The following is a 21,776-nucleotide window of genomic DNA, read 5'->3' as shown; positions in this document are numbered from 1 at the left end:
TCTCACGGTTGACGGAAATCCCTAATTCTAGATTCGGGATTCGAAATCCCTAATTTCTGGATTTGGGATTCGGAATCCCTAATTTGCCTGTATGGGATTCAGATTTGAGGATTCAGAATCGAAAATCCCTGATTTTTTGATTTTTTGGGGATTCATATCTGAAAATCCTTAATTAACAGATTTGGGAATTTTTTGGGGATTCATATCTGATTTTTTGTTGAATGCAATGGGGAATGTTCTGTTATAACTCAGAGTACAAGTAATGTTGTTGTTTTATTTTGATTTAAAATCTGGTTTCAATTTTAGATTTATATGTAATAGTGTATTACATTGTGTTTTTGGATTTTCGGTAATTGGCTTTTTTTTTTTTATACAAGGTTTGCCATCTCGTGCATAATATGAAAGGCGGATGTTGATGCAGCAGCAGTTAAAATAGCCATGGCTGGAGCTGGGTGTGAAAATGGTAGTAAAGTGGAACAGTAAGAAATGGCCTTCATATTGATATATTTAACATTTTTGCTTTGTGGAATAAAACTGCAAATCCTATATAAAAGAGAGGATATGTGGCTATTAGAGTCTTTTTTCCTCACTTTGAAACTGGACTTTATGGAGGATGCGTTTTGTAAGGTTTCATTAGATTGGTCTTGGTCTAATCTTTCAATCATTCTCTAACTGTTAAAAGGAAATAAATTTCCATCTAGAGTTGGTTACGAGTGTAGTTTTCTATGTAACTGTTAAAAGGAAATCAATTTCCCCCTCTCTTTTGGTGACTCAAACAGAAGAAGCCATCTCATAATTGAGGTTTTGTTATAACCTGTGTTGTTTTCTAAGTGCACATGTTTTCATTAGTATATTTATATTTTTACCAATCTATATTTTCTTTTAGGCTTTAATTTCTCGGTATCTTATGCAGGTTGCTTCAGATCATTATGGTTATTCTGTTATTGTATTTGGTGAACTCATGGAATTCCATGAAACTGATTGAATGGAAGGATCTTCTGTTGTTCATACAAGTCATGTTTCTGATTTTTTGGATGAATTGGGTGTGTGAAATTGCATGGAACTGATCAAATGAACATGGAACAATGAATGGCCTAGATGTTTAAACCACATCTCGTTGGGTCCACTGTACAAAAAAAAGAAAGAAAAAAAGGTTTCAATGGATGTGCATCCACCCTTAACCATTGTTTATGTTGTTGCTCACTTAAGTTGTGGATTGGCCTCATTTTCAAGCCCATGGCTCACCATGAAAGGGTATATCTAATTCATGGGATAGGTGTCTTCAAATTTTGAGGATGTGTTGCAAGAAGAAAACCTTTACTTGATTACTGAGGTAAGTTGCTGATTTTTTATTTTTATTTTTCTGTTGATGAAGTATATTAAACAGCATGATTTAGGTCTTCATCAAGTTGCTGATAAAGTTACATTTGTTGCCAGGCTATTATCATTTTGCAAAAATATTTTAGACCAATGAAATTTTAATATGACTGAAATGGACGGACAGCTGAAGGAAGCTGGTTGTCTTCATTTTCATTTTCTAAAATTTTGTTTGTCTTTTGCTTTTTAAACATGCATAGAATCCTACAAGGAATTGGGAAAATACAGACCAATCTTAGACTTCTTATTGACATTCTATTTGGTTGTAAACAGGGGCACCTTCTGTGATTTGAAGCTTCATCTCATCATCAATAATGCCAGGTTTTCTCTTTTAAGTCACTAGATAAAACCCAAGATTTCTGCACCCATATTCACTCTACAACAGTCATTACTGTCTGACTGTTGCACCCTTCATGTATTCCAGATCATATAAATGATGGGCCACATTCAAATATTGCATCAATATAGCCTATCTAATGAGTATATTGTTGTAATTTTCTCCCCAAGTGATCTTTGAAATATGAATCACGTTTTTCACAGCTCATATGTTTAGACTGAGATGATAAATTGTAGGAAAATAAAGATGGTGTATGCAAACATTTCTTGTATATCAGTCCCTCGGGAGGACATGTTGCGAGGGAAGGTGGATTGTCTGTTGACACCCTTGTGAGCTGACTTGGCATGATTTGATTGAGTCGCGTGTTGATGATAGAAATGGAAGAGTGGATTAGATGTGCCTTGGCCTCATCTAAGATGGTGCAACCCTTACCTTGAGGCCCACTTTGATGAATGTATTCATGATGCCCATCTATTTTGCTAGGTCATTTTAGCTCATGAGCTCATAAATGAAAATAAATGTGAGCTGTTGCTATGTTTTCTTTGTAAAACATCTGCTTCTTAGCTACCTATTGAAGGTTTAGGGCTTCTCCAATCTGGGAGATTTCTGGTTCATGACCTGTTAACAGTGAAGGCCATCATATCATTGGATTGAATCACAGTACTGTGGGCTCACATGTACAAACTTAAATCCTAATCAAACATATGACCGGAGCATTGCATAATACCTCTTTTTAGAATTAAAGAAAAAACAACCCCTCTTTGACTAGCCACCATTAAAATTTAAATCCTGCCCATATTTACATAGCTCAATCCATCCAAAGGTATAACAATAAAAAAGATACCATCCCACACATCAATACCAAAGTACACAACATACAATATAAGATACCCATGATTTCAAAAAGTAACCTACATAATTTTCTAGTTGAGGGAATGTGCATTTTCTAGTTGAGGGAATGACCAAAATGCAGAAATTGTGAGTTGAATGGATATACCCCTGATGGCATAAATATATCATTGTTTGTTACTTCTTTTGTTCATGAAGTGTCTGTCTTGCTCATATACTGCAGGGTACTAAGAAATTGCTTGATTTCTGACATAATCCCACAATATATTGGGACAATGACAAATCTGAAATCCTTGTAAGTTACTTTGGACAAATCTTTTATACATGGCCTTTATATATTTCTTTTCCCATGCCATTGAGTGCTGACTAGGCATTGTTAGATGCACAATATTCTTAAGTTTGGATGGTCAACTCTAAATTAAGTGATGAAAACATAAAATGAAAGTTGAAGATTCAGCTCCATGAGTTGACATGCAAATCACGACCACTGTCCAGACAACTGTTTCATGGTTTGAAAGAAGTTAAATTAGGAAGGGAAGTGCAAAACTGAAGTGATTCGACGACAAATTCATGGTGATTTGGCCTTTCACTTTCATTTCTATGTTTATTTTTCTTTGTACTGGCTAATCCATCATGCTACTGGACAAGGAAAATCCTTTTGTGCATTCCATGTTCTTTACAATATACTACAGTCTTCAATCTCATGGCCTGCTATGGATGAGAACACGCATTGAATACATGTAACTTACAAATTCATTTCAGAGAGAATCTTCCCCAGTTTTTTTCTAATGATAATTTTCTCTTGTAGATAACTTACCTTTAGCAATTTGACAGGAGAAATTCCAAGCAGCTTTTCAAGACTCTCAGCGCTAGATTATATGTAAGAAAATAGACATTCATTACCAAAATTTCACTGATTCTCTTGCTTGTAGATTATCTTTGCATTAAGTTGATGAAACTCAATCAGGCCTTGAAAGATTTGAATTTTATTTTGTATTGTGACTTGAATAAAAGATATGATGTCATTGAGAAAACCCAAAAGCCACAACTCAGTTTTTCATTTTTTTTCTTTTTGCAGTGGCTATAAGTACATGCCTTATCAACTTTTGGCTTGCCACGTCATGATGGAGGTGAGTTTCTTGGCTGTTAACTGGTAGCTCTTTGTTGGAAAGTATTCTTCTTCATCATGGTTATCAAACAATTCCTGTTACAACAAAAGTGGCTGATGTGCCAGTCCATGTTGGCATTGAGTTGTAGTTTGACCACCAAGTGTGTCAGGTTTTTGGGTATCACTCTGTGATTAGAGTTCATAGAGAACCCACAGACATGTTATGGAGTCACAAATCATATGCCTGTTTTCAGTGACTAGTAGAAATGATGTCACATGATTTTCAGTTCAATTAGCAGGTGTATTACAGTGCAGAAACACTCAGTGTGCCAGTGGAGATGATAGAAGGGAAGTGTGAAGCCAGAAAGAAGCATGATCTTCCATCTCTGGATGACCCTGCAATCTTTGAGCATATCTTCTTCAGTGAATACATGTATGATCCTTCCAAATGTTGGGTGGTGTAGATAAAAGAGAAAGATGGCGATGATGTTAAGATGCAAGGACAAGGAAACAAGTGTGCATGGCTATGGAACTTGACTAGAAAGTAGGTGGTAAGGAAGTTGTCGAAATAGGAAGAAGACGATGATTTTTTGTATATTTGTTTATCATGTTAAACTTGTATGTATTTATGCGTGAATAAGTGTGATGCGGATAAGATTGTTTGTGTTTGGATGAATGTACTTTTATGTTTGGATGGATTTTCTTGTTTGGGTTTAGATGGATGTGAATGTGAATATGATGAAATATATTATATAACAGGTGTATATCAGGATGAATATGATGAAATATATTGTTAACAGGTGTATATCAGGAATTTTGAGCTAGAATAATTTTTTAAAAAGAGACTTTTAGCGACGAAAATTTTTGTAGCTAAAAGTTTTGTAATTTATTTTTAGCTGCGAAAATTTTTGCTGCTAAAAGTCTTGTACAATTTTTTAGTGACGAAAAGTTTCGTCGCTAAAAGTAGAATAATTTTTTTAGTAGCGAAAATTTTCGCTGCTAAAAGTCTTGTACAGTTTTTTTAGCGACGAAAATTTTCGCCGATAAAAGTGGAACGATTTTTTAGGAGCGAAAAGGTTCGCTGCTAAAAGATTGTATAGTTTTGTCGCGACGAAAATTTTCGTCGCTAGAAAAACTGTACAAGACTTTTAGCAGCGAAAATTTTCGCTGCTAAAAGTCTTATACAGGTTTTTAGCGGCGACAATTTTCGTCGCTAAAAGTTTTGTAATTTATTTTTAGCAGCGAAAATTTTTGTAGTTAAAAGTTTTGTAATTTATTTTTAGCAGCGAAAATTTTCGCTGCTAAAAGTTTTGTACAGCTTTTTTAGCGACGAAAATTTTCGTCGCTAAAAAGCTTGCATTTAGCGACGATTCGAATTCTTCGCTGATAAAACGCTTCGACGTCGGTCTTTTAGCGACGAATTTAGCGACGAAAACTTTCGTCACTAAAACTTTTTAGGTACGAAAATTTGACTTTTAGCGACGAATATTTTCGTCGCTAAAAGTGAGATTTCTTGTAGTGATCCACCTGAAAAAGGTGAAAGAGCTTCCACCAAATCTCTTGTGCAAAGGGGCAGTGAATCGACAAATGATCTCCTGTTTCTGCATCCTGATGGCACATGATGCACCCATTCAAAAATGATCAGCCCCCTTTACCTTAAGTTTGCTCGGTAAAAAGATTTATATAGACAAAATACCTTGTAGGCAGATCTACAACAAAATTCACAAATGTATATTCCACCCTCAACCATTCTCTCAAATTGGAGTGTCACTGAAGATGACTGAGTTTCTTTTGTCTGGATTTTTTTTTCTTTTCTCGGGAAAAAATCTGTGATCTAATTGAAAGATGAAATGTCAGCTTTTTGTTTTCACAGATTTCTAAATAGCTTTTCTACATTATTAACTTGGAACTGGAAAAGTGGAGTTTATTTCTCACTTGGAAAAATTAAAAAGATATAAAAGCATATTTTGAAGACTGAAAATTTCAATTCTTCAAAAAAAAGAAGTAATAATAATAAAAAAATGAAAGAAAGAAAGAAAAATGAAAATAAAAAAATGAACATCTCAATGAGCCTTGATGAAGAAAAAAAGGTTGAGAGAAGAAAAAAGAAACCCTTTGTAGTTTACACAAATATATAAATAATTCCCAATACATGAGCGCTTTCTCAATGGCGACATGGAAATTTAAAACTCTCCACCTTTCTCCATTCACTACCAGAAAAAGGGGCAAAGAATACAGACCGTGTTAATTTTCTGCTACAGATATAATCCTTAGCTATAGTTGCTACGGTTTTAATCCGTAGCTAAAAAGTTGAGACACCATTAATAATTAACGGTGTTGTAAGGGGTTCAATGAGGCCTAAAAAAAACTATATGTTATATCTAAGCCGTCTATATATTTTTAAATATTACGTTAGAGGATTTAAAAAGATCAAGTAGATCGAAGGCTCAAGTGGACCACACGGTAGGAAACATGGATATTAAATTACAGTTGCTTCTTATGGTGTAGTCCACTTGGGCCTTCAATATACCTGAAATTTTGTGTCATAAACTAAAATTATTTATTGGAATGGATTAATCAAATACATCATGGTGGGCCCCATGGAGCCCCTGTCCGGACTGTCGCGTCCATCCGACCCAAATTTGGGCGCGGGCTCAAAACAGAGCCGCGCCCAAAAGAGGGTATTTCACTCTCTCTCTCTCTCTCTCTCTCTCTCTCTCTCTCTCTCTCTCTCTCTCTCTCTCTCTCCCCATTCCCTAATCCCCTCTCTCCCGATATCTACTCCATCTCTCTCGATCTCCCTCCCTCCCTCTCCCTCCCTCTCTCGATCTCCCTGATTTCCCTCCCTCTCTATCGACTTCTCTCTCCCAGCTCATTCTCTTTGAAGCAGTCTTTTCGTTGATCTCTCTCCAAAAGTTGAAGTGAATAGAAGAAATGAGATGAGGAAGTCGAAGGTACTTTCTCTTTCTCTCTCATTTCCTCTTTTGATGGCTAGAAATTGGGCAGTAGCCATGGCAACGGTAGCCATATCCGCCATTGTCCATGGTCGCCTACATGTTTGAAGAAATGCTTCAACAAAGAATCTGGATTGTGTTACTCTTGTAGAATATGGATTAATTCCATAGTTGGAACCACTAGGTAGATCGTGGATGATACTCGTGGACGGATGAGGAGGTCCCTTTGAATATAATATTCCCTTTGAATACAATATTTATGAAATTTATGTTGTTGAAATTTATACGCTTTCTATTTTTCCTACAAGTGTTTTCATTTTCTTATTAGAATTGACTCTTACTGAATCAATGCCTGAGCGGTTAATGGGGATGGATTACAAATTCATTGGCAATATGTCTACATTGCCTCGAATCTAGCTAAGTGCCATTGTTGTGAAGAGAAAACTTTGATACTCAGGAAGAATGTGATGTTTCATACACATGCACGGTCAAGAGGTAACTTGAACTGAACTGTGCAAATCAGGGCCCACTTTACATGGGTCGTGAACAAAAATTTGATGGAACTGATATGTTACCTGGCCAATTGGTTTCTTCTAAATAGAAGGTTAAAATCCAAGTAGTCAACTTTCCAAATTTGGTAAACAAATGTGTATCAATACAAGGATGTAGTCTCTCCTTTTAAGGTCATATTCAACTTTGTCATGGCACTGTGTTTTTATAGTTTTTTCAGTTTTTTGTGTTGTATAGCGGTTCTATATGATGATAAGTGTGGCCTGTTCCTTTTTGAGGAGCCCAATTATACAACATGCTTTTTTTTTTGAATAAAAAAGTAAAAAAGAAGAAGGTGAGACTCATCTGAAAATCAGGGTGGGAGATGTTCTTCCAGTGGTCCGGCATCATCTGAAGGTTAGGCTGCAAGTTTCAGTTGTGTTCCTACAAAGTGTTAGGCAACTAGTTGTTGCCACTTTCAGAACCTGTCTTCTTTCAGCAAATCGGCATGCCCATAACCATGATGTGAATGTTCTTTTGTTCATACTGTCATTCTGTTTTGTACCCTTGTGTAGCAGTATAGATGGTTGCAAATAGGGGTGGGCTGCTGTGGACTGATGCGCTGCTCTGATCTGCTGATGTTCATAGGGATGGCTATGCTATGGTAATTGAATTATATATATATATATATATATATATATATATATATATATATATATATATATATATGTGTGTGTGTGTGTGTGTGTGTGTGTGTGTGTGTGTGTGTGTGCGCCTTTGCTGAATTTTATATATAGATCTATCAACCAATTCTCATCAAGAGAAGATACAATTTGACTTGATGGTGGCTGTAGTTTGAGTCGCCTATAACTTACTCAAGTACTCATGTAAGTTACCAAGGTTTAAAGGGCTTAGATTGTGTCAGTTTTCACGATTCTTGCAGATACCCAATCAATCTCTCTTTCCTTTTTTTTTTTTCTTTTTTTTATTTTATTTGAACCTAGACTAGATTATTGTTGTACTTCTTCAGGTGCTTATATTTTTCAACCACCACTTCTCTAAATTCTCACCTTATGAAATTAATGTGTTTGACTCGGCAGGAAAGACAGGAACTGAAGATTCAATAAGTTCGATATATTCCTTTGTTTAGTTTTTTGTGGAATTTTGGAGAACTTGGTCTTTTTCTAATTCTTTGTTTCTGAGTTGTCTTGCTTGGGAAGATTTGCTAACCAAAATAACTTTTTAATAGATATGAGGATTTCTCCCTAACATTATGTAAAATGTATAGACCATCATCGTTATTCTCATGCATGTCATAAGAGCATTTCTCTTTCAACATTGTCCATGATAATGACATTGTGCTCTGTGTACAGGAACTTGGTGGCTAATCATTTCGTATTCGATAGTTCTAACAATAAAAGGGTGTTAGATGAGATATAACATTGGTTCACATTCAATCAAATTCAAATGTTTTTTGTTAGATGAGAGATTGATGTGAAGACCATTGCATCAATGGTTTCAACTACTAAATTATGAATTGATGACCATTGCATCAATAAGCGGATCAACCCTGTTCAATCCCCAAGTATAGGGTTGTGATGTAGTAATAAACTCGGTGAGACTGAGGTCGAATCCCAAGGGATTGATATATGTACGTCGTTTAAAACTAACTAGAACTAAAATGAGATGAAATCTAAACGAGTGTGATTTGAGGAATAATGATGAAATAATTATTTAAAACTTAACGAATTCAGGAATAAGAAACTAGGGATTCAGAGGATCCACTTATAGAGATCAGGGAGATCTTATGCCTGCTTTATAAATCATGAAAATTAAACTGAACTTCCTCTGATATAATTTTAAAGAGATGAAAGTTATATGAATTAGAATGGATTCCATCACCAAACCATGCCCAGGAGACAAAGTCAACAAAAGAATTAAACTAATTACCAACCAATCAGATGATTATGAAGGTTAGGAAGGGTACCATCATCCGACCATGCCTTAGAGACGATGGTGAACAACAGGGCTTCCTGACGTCATACACATCAAAAGGAAAAAAATAGAAATATTCAAAGCCATTACAGACCCATTGTAATTTCAGTCACAACAAACCATTAAAGACTAAAAGAAAACATTCATTTAATAATCAACCAAAATCAAATTCAGTTCATGAATTTAAATTAAAAGCATAAAATAAAGTCTCCCATCTCGCTATAGGCTTCTCCTCTTTAGCCCTAGCTAAGAGGTTTAGCCGATCACGGGCATGATTAGGCTAAACTCCAAATAAACAAAAGAAGAAGAAGAAAAGAAAAGAAAAACCAGGTCGGCCTCTGCTCACGTCCAGCCCTACGTCCACGTTCCAACCGAGATGCCATTCTCTCATCTCTCTTGTCTCTTTATAGAAGGGGAGTTGGTAGGCTAGAGAACTTGCTGGATTCGGAGAACCGACTCACCTTACGCAGCAACGTGTGCAAGAAACGCAGAAACGCAAGAGGAGTTGCGTTTTGATGCTTGTTCGGCTCATGGATGTTCCTCATATAAGATCTGAGCCATTCAGTCATCTTGACTTTGGCTGGTCCCACCGTGGGAACAATTTTGACCGTTCAGATGGACGGACCGATCAACGGTGGCGGGCTACAGCGTTCCGGAACGTCGGGAACTCGCGGACGCGCAATCCCTGCGTAAAGCAGGTTGCAGTGAATACTGTGGGACCAGATTTCTTTGATGTTTGAGAAATCCACGCCGTTCATAAGATTCTTCACAAAATTTCGGTCGGGAAGGGACGGTTTTGGATCAGATTCAACGTGACCAACAGAAGAGATCAGCTGTAACAGTTATAGGGTAGTCCGTTTGTGACCATTGAAACCAGCACCTGCACATGTATGAGTGCATAAAGACAACATGGGTTTGGCTAAAACGAGCCCCTCTGCATGATGGGCGGTTAAGATCAGACATTTGATCATCGCGAGTGGGCCAGGACGATTCGGAATGTCCGGTTGTTCCGGACTGCGAAACAGAGTAGCGTCATTGACGTTGTGACGATAGTGGGGCCCACTTCACTGTTGTTTTGAGAAATCCAAGATGTCCATTGGATTCAGGACGAAGAACCATTCGGGAAGGGACAGTTTCAGTTTGATTTTGGTGTGGCCCACAAACTGGTTCAGTCCACCGTCCATCTTCCGTTTGAACTACCAGGAACCCATCCGTACTGTTTCTTGGAATTTTATCACCTAGGGCTTGGTAATATGGACCATGGAGTTTGAGTGTATGGTCAGGATTAGCGTTCTGGGGAGCGAGTGGGGCCCACTGCACGAGATCAGCGTCCGCAGAGGAGGACGTTGTTTGCGCCGCAGCGGTCGAGTCAGCGCCTGTTGACCGGATTCTCCGGTCCGGTGCAGCTCGCGAGTGCGTGCACTAAATGCACACACACCCTCATGTGGGGTTCACTGTGATGTTTGTAAGGAATCCGTACCGTCCATACTTTTCCTCAACCAATTTAAGGCGATGACAATGAAATTGAAGCGTATCCCGATTTCAGGCGAACCCCAAATCATGATTTTAGGGGCTGATCTAGCCGTTGGGCCACTTCCACATGGATCCAAGGGTTCACATTTTATGTGTACGGTTAATTTATATTCTTCGGGCCTTATGTGAAGTTTCGAGCTGACCAGATGGTGGGAACTCTGTGATCTTGTATTCTGGCTGATTTTTGGGCTACTTGAGCTTCAGTTTCTCAGTTTTCTTGGATATCTAGCATGTAAATCCATTGATCTTGGTCCCCTGGGGTCCATCCCTTGCCTTGGTGCATTCTGAGCGTTAATTCCATGCTTTCAGCATCCTTTTTTAGCCTAAGCTCCTAAAGTCACCTTGCAACACAAAAACGATTAAAATAGCTTGTTAAATAGTATCATGTTCATAAATGCAGGCAATAACTAGGTCTAATATGCAATATTTGACCTTCAACACAACCCCCAACCGGCATTTTGCTAGTCCCAAGCAAAGCATGCGAAAAATAAGTTGAGAGTTATAGGACAATCTCTAAAAACTTAACTGATTTTTTATTTTTATTTTTATTTATTTTTAATTTTTTTTAACAATCAAGATACTAGAAGTCTAAGATTCATGAATGTTGGGTTTTACATTCCTTATACTCAAGCACTCTGTAGATTTCATAACCAAGATCAAAGAATTAATCCAACAATCAGAAAAATTCTAAACATTGAGTTCCATGGGTGTATCGTGTAATCACGGCTTACCATCATTAAGGGATCCAATTGTCAAATTTCTATGATACATTGATGATCGAATGAGTATTCAAGACAACCAAACCTAAACTAGAAATTGCCGTACAATTCTTTTTTTCTTTTTTCTCTTTTTTTTTTCTTTTTTTCATTCTTCCAGCTTTTGATTTTTCCATCGAGGGGACAGGGCATCGCATCCACACCTATAAGGACCAAACCTATGTTGAAGATCGTACACCCTACCCTTTCCTTATTACAACTGTTTTTTAGCTGGGTATTCTTTTTCCTTCTTTCATTCATTCATTCATTCTTCTTCTTCTTCTTCTTCTTCTTCTTCTTTTTTGTATTGAACAAGATGGACAATTCCCCAGGTTGGTTCCTTCTATGCTTAATGATCACCAATGTTATAATTCAATATCGGACTGAAACCTTAATGTGCAAGCGAGATGTGTCCTGTGAATTCATGACTCAATCAATGTTAACAACTTCTAATAATGGATTAACAATTCAAACTTAGTTGTAAAATCTAACAGATAACTGAATCCAAGGGTCATAAATTACCAATATCATGTATATTGTAATTCCAAGTGTCCCAGATGGCCACAAAATCACTTTGGATTCATACAAAATTTCAGAAAAATTTAAAATTTTCACAATTATTCACTCAAGACTAAGAAAACCTGATTAGGGAACCTAATCTCCCACCCCCAACCTAAAATCCACATTGTCTTCAATGTAAAAGAAGTAAGCATGCTGTGCACATAGGACAGTAAAAATATAAGAGGAGTGATGGAAAGATAGTGCCTGGACGAAAGAATCAAAAGGCTTTCCAAAAATATCTACGTAAGCGCGGGTCAGCACAAGGGAGAAACCAACAGAAGAAAAATAAAAATAACAAAAATAAAATCCTACTTACACCACTTTCGCAGGTGTTCTCGATTGCATTTAACGTATGCAATAAGCCTTTAAACCCCTAGGTTGCCCCTAATGGACGAGTTGTAGTCTCGTGAGGGTTTGCAGCAATGTTACCCACAAACATTGACCTAACTAACTAGAAAAATGGAACAGAATAAAAAGCTGGGTTGACTCCCAGGAGCATAAAGGAAACTATCCTAGTCCTATGAAAACAGGAAACCTGCCTATACCTCCATCAGACTAGGAGATCAATCCTGGTAAACAGGATCAGTCAGAGGTATGGACATGCCCTCTGAATCAAATTTCTCGACAAATGGCTTTAAGCGATGTCCATTTACTTTAAACTCCTTGCCATTGTCAGGATCTCTTATCTCAACGGCCCCATGAGGATACGCAGTGACCACAATGTAAGGGCCAGTCCAACGAGATCGAAGCTTACCTGGAAAGAGATGTAATCGAGAATTATATAAAAGGACTTTCTGACCAGGTATGAATGATTTTCGCAAAATGTGTTGGTTATGAAATACTTTCATCCTGTCCTTGTAAATTCTTGAATTATCGTACGCATCATTCCGGATTTTCTCAAGTTCATTCAATTGAAGTTTGCGTAGCGAGCCAGCGTTGTCCAGATTGAAATTAAGATTTTTGATCGCCCAGTACGCTTTATGTTCCAGCTCTACAGGCAAGTGACAAGCTTTCCCATAGACAAGTCTAAAGGGAGACATTCCAATAGGGGTTTTAAAGGCAGTACGGTATGCCCATAAGGCATCGGTCAATCGGATTGACCAATCCTTACGATCAGAGTTAACTGTTTTCTCCAAAATGTGTTTAATTTTCCTATTAGAAATCTCAGCTTGCCCACTTGTCTGTGGATGGTACGGGGTGCTCACCTTATGAGAGATACCGTATTTCTTCATTAAGCTCTCAAATGGTTTATTACAAAAGTGTGAGCCCCCATCACTAATGATGGCTCGAGGAATTCCGAATCGAGAAAGGATGTTTTCTTTTAGGAATTTAATGACCGTGCGATGGTCATTAGTTCGACACGGAATCGCTTCGACCCATTTAGTGACATAATCCACGGCGAGCAAAATATACAGATTTTCAAACGATTAGGGAAATGGTCCCATGAAATCGATACCCCAGCAATCAAATGCTTCAATGATAAGGATAGGATTCAAAGGCATCATATTACGATGAGACAATGCTCCCAATTTCTGACAACGCTCACAAGCTTTGCAAAACTCATGAGTGTCTCTAAACATAGTGGGCCAGAAAAAGCAACACTGCAGAATCTTGGTCATGGTCTTTTTAGCAGAAAAGTGAACACCACAGGCTTGTGAGTGACAGAAGGAGATAACGCTCTGATGCTCATCGTCTGGTACACATCTCCTTAGAATTTTCTCTGGACAATATTTAAATAAATAAGGATCATCCCAGAAAAAGTTGCGCACCTCGGTGAAGAATTTCTTCTTATCTTGCGCAGTCCACTGTGTCGGTATGGCACTTGTAGCAAGATAATTAGCAATATCAGCGAACCAAGGTGAATGGGAGACTCTGAACAGTTGTTCGTCAGGGAACATGTCGTTGATATGGGTCGTCTCAAGGGAATCAGAGGTATTAAGGCGAGAAATGTGATCGGCCACAACGTTTTCTACTCCCTTTTTATCTTTAATTTCTAAATCAAATTCTTGGAGTAGAAGAATCCATCGTATCAGGCGGGGCTTAGAATCATTCTTAGAAAGAAGATACTTCAGTGCCACATGATCTGTATAGATAATGATCTTGGATCCGATCAGGTAGGACCTAAATTTGTCCAAGGTGAACACTACGGCTAAGAGTTCTTTTTTCGTAGTTGAGTAGTTCACTTGGGCCGGATTTAAAGTCCTACTCACGTAATGGATGACGTAGGGTCTCTTATCTTTTCTCTGGCCTAGAACCGCTCCAAGAGCATAATCAGAAGCGTCGCACATAAGCTCAAAAGGAAGGCTCCAGTCAGGTGGCTGCATGATAGGTGCAGTGGTTAACGTGCCCTTAAGCTTGGAGAAAGCTTCCTGGCATTTCTCAGTCCACTCGTACGGAACATCCTTTTAAAGAAGATTACATAAAGGACGAGAGAGGAGACTAAAGTCCTTTATGAATCGCCTGTAAAATCCTGCGTGTCCTAAGAAGGATCGCACGTCTCTGATGTTCTTGGGTGGAGGTAGGTTAGAAATAAGATCGATTTTTGCCTTATCTACCTCGATTCCCTTGGACGAGATGATATGCCTAAGGACAATTCTCTTCTGAACCATGAAATGACACTTCTCCCAATTAAGTACCAAGTTCTTTTCTTCACATCTTTTCAACACACATTTAAGACTTTCCAAGCACTTGCTAAAAGATGGACCGTAAACAGAGAAATCGTCCATGAAGACCTCTAGATATTGTCCCACAATATCAGAAAAGATACTAAGCATACATCGCTGAAAGGTGGCAGGGGCATTACATAGTCCGAATGGCATCCTTCGGTAGGCAAAGGTGCCGTAGGGACATGTAAATGTGGTCTTTTCCTGGTCTTCAGGGGCTATCTCTATCTGGTTGTAGGCCGAATACCCGTCAAGGAAACTGTAATAGGAATGACTAGCTAACCTTTTCAGGATCTGATCAATGAATGGTAAAGAAAAGTGGTCTTTCCTCGTGACAGTATTCAACTTCCTGTAGTCATTGCACATTCTCCAACCAGTAGTAACTCTAGTTGGCATGAGTTCATTATTAGCATTGGCTACAATAGTGATTCCGAACTTCTTAGGGATCACTTGAGTTGGACTCACCCATTGACTATCAGATATAGGATATATGATACCCACGTCCAATAGTTTAAGAACCTCGGCCTTAACCACTTCCTTCATGTTTGGATTTAGTCTACGTTGTGGTTGCCGAGCGATTTTTACATTATCCTCAAGATATATGCGGTGAGTACAAATCGAGGGATCGATTCCCTTGAGGTCCGCTATCGTCCATCCCAGGGCTCCTTTATGCTCAATGAGAGTAGATATGAGCATACTCTCCTGTTCTTTCTTCAGGTGGGCAGAGATCACCATGGGGTATGTCTCATCTTGACCTAAATAGGTATATTTCAAATCAGAGGGCAAAGGTTTTAAGTCAAGCTTCGGCGGCTTGAGGTTAGACGGTAAAGGCACTACATCGGTTTGTGGCAATTCTTCAAATTGTGGCCTCCACCGGTTAACTTCAAGTACCGGTGCAATATCAAGCAGGGCACACGTCTCCCTAATCATGTCATCATCAAAATCATGGGAGTGGGCCAGGCACATCTCTAGATGGTCGGAGGATAAGGTCAGAGGTGTTGTATCTTCCACGAAAGAGTCAATCATGTTAATGTCGTGGAAATCGTCATCATCCTCTGAGTTGCTGCCGTTATTGAAACAGATTCCTTCATATGCCAAATTTCTAAAAGACTTATGCACGACCAAAAGACGGCAAAGTCTTCAAAAGAAAATCTTCTTCACTGAGAAAGTGAGTGCTATCCTGAAGCAAGACGTGCCGCAGAAATTCAAGGATCCCGGTAGCCCAACTATATCATGTGTAATCGGGAACCATCGAATTAATCACGCACTTCTTGACTTAGGAGCAAGCGTAAATCTGATTCCCTACTCGGTATACAAACAGTTAGATTTGGGTGAGATAAAACCCACCCTGACCACACTACAACTTTCTGATCACTTTGTTCGTGTACCAAGAGGGATAATTGAGGATGTGTTAGTCCAGGTCGATAGATTTTACTACCCTGTAGATTTTATCATCCTGGACGCCGAACCCATCAATAACATGAGCACATAGATTCCCGTCATTCTTGGTCGCCCATTCCTTGCCACAACGGCGCCAAAAACTTGTTCAAACCCCAAGTATAGGGTTGTGATGTAGTAATAAACTCGGTGAGACCGAGGTCGAATCCCAAAGGACTGATATTTGTACGTTGTCTAAAACTAACTAGAACTAGAACTAAAATGAGATGAAATCTAAATCGAGTGTGATTTGAGGAATAATGATGAAATAATTATTTAAAACTTAACGAATTCAGGAATAAGAAACTAGGGATTTAGAGGATCCACTTGCAGAGATCAGGGAGATCTTATGCCTGCTTCATAAATCATGAAAATTAAACTGAACTTCCTCTGATATAATTTTAAAGAGATGAAAGGTATATGAATTAGAATGGATTCCATCACCAAACCATGCCCAGGAGACAAAGTGAACAAAAGAATTAAACTAATTACCAACCAATCAGATGATAATGAAGGTTAGGAAGGGTACATCATCCGACCATGCCTTGGAGACGATGGTGAACAACAGGGCTTCCTGACGTCATACACATCAAAAGGGAAAAAAAAGAAATATTCAAAGTCATTGCAGACCCATTGTAATTTCAGTCACAACAGACCATTAAAGACTAAAAGAAAACATTCCTTTAATAATCAACCAAAATCAAATTCAGTTCATGAATTTAAATTAAAAGCATAAAATAAAGTCTCTCATCTCGCTACAGGCTTTTCCTCTTAGCCCTAGCTAAGAGGTTTAGCCGATCACGGGCATGATTAGGCTAAACTCCAAATAAACAAAAGAAGAAGAAGAAAAGAAAAGAAAAACCAGGTCGGCCTCTGCTCACGTCCAGCCCTACGTCCACGTTCCAACCGAGAAGCCATTCTCTCATCTCTCTTGTCTCTTTATAGAAGGGGAGTTGGTAGGCTAGAGAACTTACTGGATTCGGAGAACCGACTCACCTTGTGCAGCAACGTGCGCAGGAAACATAGAAACGCAAGAGGAGTTGCGTTTTGATGCTTGTTCGGCCCATGGATGTTCCTCATATAAGATCTAAGCCATTCAGTCATCTTAACTTTGGCTGGTCCCACCGTGGGAACAATTTTGACCGTTCAGATGGACGGACTGATCAACGGTGGCAGGCCACAGCGTTCCGGAACGTCCAGAACTAGCGGACGCGCAATCCTTGCATAAAGCAGGTTGCAGTGAATACTGTGGGACCAGATTTCTTTGATGTTTGAGAAATCCACGCCGTTCATAAGATTCTTCACAAAATTTCAGTCGGGAAGGGACGGTTTTGGATCAGATTCAGCGTGACCCACGGAAGAGATCAGCTACAACAGTTGTAGGGCAGTCTATTTGTGACCATTGAAACCAGCATCTGAGCATGTATGAGTGCATAAAGACAACATGGGTTTGGCTAAAACGAGCCCCTCTGCATGATGGGCGGTTAAGATCGGACATCTGATCATCGCCAGTGGGCCAGGACGATTCAGAACGTCCGGTTCTTCCGGACCGCGAAACAGAGTAGCGTCATTGACGCTGTGATGATGGTGGGGCCCACTTCACTGTTGTTTTGAGAAATCCAAGCCGTCCATTGGATTCAGGATGAAGAACCGTTCGGGAATGGACAGTTTCAGTTTGATTTTGGTGTGGCTCACAAGCCGGTTCAATCCACTGTCCATCTTCCGTTTGAACTGCCAGGAACCCATCCGTACTGTTTCTTGGAATTTTGTCACCTAGGGCTTGGTAATATGGACCATGGAGTTCGAGTGTATGGTCAGGATCAACGTTCTAGGGAGCGAGTGGGGCCCACTGCACGAGATTAGCGTCCGCAGAGGAGGACGTTGTTTGCGCCGCAGCGGTCGGGTCAGCGCCTGTTGACCGGATTCTCCGGTCCGGTGCAACTCGCGAGTGCGTGCACTGAATGCACGCACACCCTCATGTGGGGTTCACTGTGATGTTCGTAAGGAATTCGTACCGTCCATACTTTTCCTCAACCAATTTAAGGCGATGACAATGAAATTGAAGTGTATCCAGATTTCAGGCGGGCCTCAAATCATGATTTTAGGGGTTGATCTAGCCGTTGGGCCACTTCCACATGGATCCAAGGGTTCACATTTTATGTGTACGGTTAATTTATATTCTTCGGGCCCTGTGTGAAGTTTTGAGCCGACCAGATGGTGGGAACTCTGTGATCTTGTATTCTGACTGATTTTTGGGCTACTTGAGCTTCAGTTTCTTAGTTTTCTCGGATCTCTGGCATGTAAATCAATTGATCTTGGTCCCCTGGGGTCCATCCCTTGCCTTGGTGCATTCTGAGCGTTAATTCCATGCTTTCAGCATCCTTTTTCAGCCCAAGCTCCTAAAGTCACCTTGCAACACAAAAACGATTAAAATAGTTTGTTAGATAGTATCATGTTCATAAATGCAGGTAATAACTGGGTCTAATATGCAATATTTGACCCTCAACAAACCGCTGAAGACCATTTTTTTTTTTGTAGTTGAAATGCTGAATTGATGAAGTTTTTACATGTGCCAATTAGGCCGTAGACTACAAATGCTAGTTGATGTCTCCTTGTGTTTGATGGATGAACTAACTTGAAGGCTTCATCTTCTTCTGTGCTATTTCCACTATTTATCACTAGAGCATACTGTTCCCAGCCTCATCATGAGATCAGGAAGCAAGCTTACTCAGATCAGCAACATAACATTGCATGCAGAGTAATTTTTTTAATTAAATTATTTTATTTTAACAATTACAGAATTGAAATATTAGAATCCTTAAGAATGGATGGAGTCCGAATATTTTCCTACTTGATTTTGTAACCTGGTTGCTGAAGTTATGGTATTGATATTTAATGTAAACAGATGTCAGGGGCTACTGTCAGCCTCATGGAAGATAGACCTGAGCTAACTGAAAAGGTGGTCCAAATATCCGGTAGTTCCGAGCAGGCTGCAGAGAGAGCCCAGAGCCTTCTCCATGGATTTATTCTGAGCAGTTAGTTTCTATTTTCCCTTGCAATTTCCAGTTATTAGACCATTCATTTTTTAGTGCTATTTTCTTTTCCAATCTTAGTTCAGATTTGTAATTTGAGCTGTACTGCTCATCTTTAACAGCACAAGGTGCCACACCAAGCTAAATCTGAGCTATGGGTGTTGTAAAGCCGAGATCTTGTAAGGTAGCAATGGATGCTTTCAGTTTTCACCAGTAATCTGTTTTCCTAGAATCTGGCAGTTATCAACAATCTTTGTATAAAAGGTAAGAATGGTTTATTTTTCTTTCTTTTTTCTTTTTCATTTTAATGTCAATTTGTAGTTCTAAGAATAGGAATGCATTCCATTGTCAATCTTTTCTTTTTTTTTTGGGTGCTGGTTATCTTATGCTGCATCCATCTGCTTTCCTGCACCTATTTATAATTTTTTATATGATTGACGCGGATTTCCTGCCCATGCCTAGCAGGAAGTTCCTTCACTGGGATGCTAAGTGGGGCCCACCATGATGTTTATGAGAAATTCACATGGTGCGTCCGTTTTGAGAGATCATTTTAGGTTATGAGACTAAAAATGAGGTGAATCCAAAACTCAAGTGGGCCGCATGGGAGGAAACAGTAGGGATTCAGTGACCACTGCTTGAAACATTCGTGTGGCTAAAAAGTTTCATAATTTTTTAGTATTTTCACTTCATCACAGTGGGAATGACCTTATAAACCGTTTGGATGCCATATAAACATCAAGGTAGATTTGGATTGCATTGATGGTACTGGTTAGTGGTCGATGTTCTATAAGCATACCGTAATGTATATTTTTTATACACTTGGGTGGACCATACTATAGGAAACAAGGGTGATTGACTGCCCAACATACTTTGTGGTTGGTTAAAACATTTCCGGATTAGGTGCGCCCGGGTCTCACCCAACGCAGTGTGGTCCTGCGGTGGAGCCCACGTTGATGCATGTATTGTATATTCAAGCTATCCATCCATATTTCTGCTCCTTTTGATGGGGAAAAAAAAGTATGTCCAAATCTCAAGTGGACCACAGTGCTGATTGAATTCCCACCATTAAAAATTTCGTAAGGCTCAATGTAATACCCGCCGTGAGTTTATTTGCCATCAAACCTGTTGATCAAGACACAAGGACCTGGATGAAGGGAAAAACAAATATCAGCTTCATCAAAAACTTTTGTAGCCGACAAAAATTTTGAAGCAGTTGAGATTCAACTACTGTTCCTCCAATATGGTTCACCAGATATTTGGATCTGCTTCATTTTTTTTGGATTGGTGAACGAGATATTTGGATCTGCTTCATTTTTTTGGATCATGCTCTAAAATGATCCGAAAAAATGATGGAAGATGTTGATATACAATATATACATCATGGCAGGGCTGATTCAATACCACTGATAAAGCTGCTGTGATTGGATCTGCTCATTTCTGGTTTTTCCTATGTAACAGGGGACTTCACTTCTTTAAATTTTACTGCATTGATGCTTGTCCATTTCTGTGCACCCAACAATCCTGTATGCGGCTCATATAAAGATGTTTTTTTTTTTCTTTCTAATTGTTTAGCACATTTCATTTTGGTTTTACCTTGTCATCTGAAGCTTACAGTTCAAGTTTTGTGATATTCTTACATTTGCAACTTCTTTTGCTTTGACTTCTTTTTTACTTACAGATGCAATTTCTTATTTTCATTTTTTTGATAAGTATTATTGTTTAACACATTTCTTTGAATCATCTTCTCCACTAAACTTTCCTTTAATTGAGTACTACTCCCCACCAAACTTTCTTTATGTTCCTATCTCAGGCTAAAAGAAAAGAATGGCTGATTGAGAAGCTGAGGAAGTTTGAGGTCCCCAAAGCTCCAAAATATATTTTCCTATCATTTGTCTAATGGGACATGCACCAATACACTCTGCCAACACTCTTATGTAACCTGTCTTGCTGCAGCAGAAAAAAAATGTAATTTCTGTCTCAAAATCTTCAAGCAAATTTCATTTATTTTTTTATATTAGTTTCATTTGATAGCATACGAAAGACACGTCTCTTCAATTTATACATTTTCTTGTGGATGGTCTTTTCTTGTTTGACAGGGCGCTTTATTAGCACTAGGATCTCTAAAAACTATTTTTAATGGTGGATGCCATGCTCTTGGGTATATATGTTTTTCATTGATCTACTTTTTTGTAGAAAAATAATGCCGCTTAGATGCCTAGTAGTGTTGATAGCAATCAGGTTGTAGACCTTTATCCTATATATGCATTGACAGATGCAGGTGAAAAGTTTGGAGCTCTATTATGAGCATCGTTTCTTTAATTTCTATTTTCTCTTTCTCGGGCACATAGCATGGTTGTAAGGCAATCTAGTCTGTCCAAATCCCCGACCCAACTACTGATGGATCATCCCTGAAATTTTGCACTGAGAAGATAATATTAATCATCTGATTTTTCCCTTTAAATTTGGGCCACTCACTATTCTACTTTAATAATCCATTTGATAGCCGTTGATTTGAAATGGTTTTGATTGATTTATTAGTGTCATTTTAGAGATATCTATATAATAAGTCCAACTTTATATACAGCTGAGATGTCCTAACGCAGGTCATGTAGATCACATGTGAAGCTCATGTTTGAATGCTGAGGCTGAATGGTTGTATGCATGTCTAGCTACCCTAGTCATCTGC

At 38.8% G+C, this 21,776-nt stretch overlaps 1 long non-coding RNA gene across 2 annotated transcripts; it reads left to right on the top strand.

Moving 5' to 3' along the window:
- The first annotated feature begins 3,192 nt into the window (after positions 1–3,192).
- LOC131221698 (uncharacterized) lies at positions 3,193–21,123 on the top strand. 2 transcript variants are annotated; one of them, XR_009159534.1, is made up of 2 exons: positions 3,193–3,443; positions 20,901–21,123. It is a non-coding gene; the product is annotated as an uncharacterized LOC131221698 (long non-coding RNA). The 2 variants fall into 2 exon arrangements; XR_009159533.1 differs by lacking the exon at positions 3,193–3,443 and adding an exon at positions 19,219–19,354.
- The last annotated feature ends 653 nt before the right edge of the window (positions 21,124–21,776 follow it).

This window comes from Magnolia sinica, chromosome 12 (assembly GCF_029962835.1).
Source record: "Magnolia sinica isolate HGM2019 chromosome 12, MsV1, whole genome shotgun sequence".
Lineage (NCBI taxonomy): Eukaryota > Viridiplantae > Streptophyta > Magnoliopsida > Magnoliales > Magnoliaceae > Magnolia > Magnolia sinica.
The sequence above is the reverse complement of the archived record's forward strand: the minus strand, read 5'-3'. Positions and strand labels throughout refer to the sequence as shown.